We start from the raw sequence: 2,219 nt of genomic DNA, 5'->3' as shown, positions 1-2,219 counted from the left end.
TATCTTGGTTTGAATTAAGAGTAGACACCATGCTTTAATTCGAATTGAACTATGAATAGGAAGAGTATGTATGGACATTCGACAACAGGGATTAGATACATGCTTGGTTGTTTAAATTGTTCTTCTATGCTTAATGGGTTCCTAATGCTTAATTTTAGGTTAGACAACAAATGATCAAATTAGGGAATTAGGAACACAAGGTTAGGACCAAACACCATGGCCTAATCATACTTTAGCTAGAATCAATCTTTGAATCTGAATTAAACTTGTTACTTGACTCCATATAACCCAGAATTGAATTGTTATGGTGATTCGAATGCCCAAGTCTCCAAATCTGTTTTCCAACTCTTAAAACCACTCTTTGTTACACTTGTTTATTTGCTTTCATTTGCAATTTCAGTTTGCTCACTTCCTTTCACAATCACAATCACTCTCACTTTAATTTCTGTTTTAGACTTAACTTCCTAACTTCTTGAATTCGGTAATCTACGTACATAACTAATTTGAACTTCTCAGTCTTCGTGGGTACGACCTCGTACTTGTCTTGCTATATTACTAATTGCCCCGTACAATTGCGAGTTAACATAATAATTAACAACAAATTTTGGCGCCGTTGCCGGGGACTGAACGAAAGTTCTTCCCTGGTTATGTGCCCAAGGTTACCGTATTCTTTTTAGTGTTTCTAATTAATCTAATTTTCTGTTTCAGGTAGTTTATGTCTAAAAGACCGTTCCTTGAACAAGTGAGGTCTTCGTTCCAACGCTCCAGATCTTTGAACGCAGGACCATCGTTGCAACCCAACCGGGTGATCTCTGAAGTTCATAATCGTCTAGAAAGAGAGTTGTCAACTGCAAAAGAGCAAGCTCTTGCCACATTTACAAGTATTGCTCTCCACACTGAACTTCCTGGTTCTTCACCTTCAAATTCGGAAGCAAGTTCAGACCAAGAAGAAGAAGAAGAGATGGCTGCCAATGAGTTCATGGGAGAACTTGATATCCCAACAATTCCAGCATCTCCTTCAAGCATTTTGCTGCCCACTGTAGCTCGAAATTATGAGCTTAAATCTTCTCATCTTAATATGCTGCCTTTCTTTTATGGTTTACCTAATGAAGATCCATTAACTCATATAAAGGATATTTTTAATGTTGTGAGTTCTTTTCCCTTGACAGGTGTGACAGAAGATCAACTTCGAATGAGAGTGTTTCCATACACTTTGAAGGATAAGGCGAAATATTGGTTGAATTCTTTGAAGCCTGGTTCACTCACTACATGGGCTGCCATTCAAAAGAAGTTCTTGGAGAAATACTTCTCCACGCAAAAGACCGACATGCTTAGGGATAAGATCTTGTTATTTGCACAGCAAGATGATGAATCGTTTTGTGAAGCATGGGAGAGATTCAATGGGCTGCTCAACCAATGTCCTCATCATGGGATTCCATTGAAGCTTCAAATGCGTATGTTTTATAAAGGACTAACCCCTTCTAGTCATAATATAGTCACCAATTTTCCAAGGAATACACCAACCACTCCAATTAGGAACGAACTGACGCTGAACTTGAATTGTCCAATTTCTCACACCTATTGATTTCGGATCAGGCCCAAAACTTGGGCAACATCATAATATGGTGGGAGGAGTCATTTGGTAAGTTTTGAGTGAAATCCAATCGCTAGAAATATGGAATACACAAACCACTCCCATTAGGAACAAACAGACGTTGAACTTGAATTGTGCAATTTCTAACACCTATTGATTACGGATCGAACCCCAAACTTGTGCAACATCATAATATGGTGGGAGGAGTCATTTGGTGAGTTTTGAGTGAAATCCAATCGCTAGAAGTATGGAATACACCAACGACTCCAATTAGGAACGAACTGCCGTTAAACTTGAATTGTCCAATTTCTCAAACCTATTGATTTCGTATCAAGCCCCAAACTTGGGCAACATCATAATATGGTGGGAGGAGTCATTTGGTGAGTTTTGAGTGAAATCCAATCGCTAGAAGTATGGAATACACCAACCACTCCAATTAGGAACGAACTGCCGTTGAACTTGAATTGTCCAATTTGGAACACCTATTAATTTCCGATCGAGCCCAAAACTTGGGCAACATCATAATTTGGTGGGAGGAAACATTTGGTGAGTTTTGAGCGAAATCCGATCGCTAGAAGTATGGAATACACCAATCACTCCAATTAGGAACGAACTGCCATTGAAC

At 39.0% G+C, this 2,219-nt stretch overlaps 1 non-coding gene across 1 annotated transcript; it reads right to left on the bottom strand.

Annotated features, from left to right (window-relative positions):
- Positions 1-1,327: 1,327 nt before the first annotated feature.
- On the bottom strand, positions 1,328-1,434 carry LOC148297665 (small nucleolar RNA R71). Its single transcript, XR_015833201.1, has one exon. It is a non-coding gene; the product is annotated as a small nucleolar RNA R71 (small nucleolar RNA).
- Between the last annotated feature and the right edge of the window lie 785 nt (positions 1,435-2,219).

Source organism: Prunus avium, chromosome 1, assembly GCF_965620075.1.
Source record: "Prunus avium chromosome 1, drPruAviu1.hap1.1, whole genome shotgun sequence".
Taxonomy (NCBI): domain Eukaryota; kingdom Viridiplantae; phylum Streptophyta; class Magnoliopsida; order Rosales; family Rosaceae; genus Prunus; species Prunus avium.
This window is presented reverse-complemented; position numbering and strand designations above follow the sequence as displayed.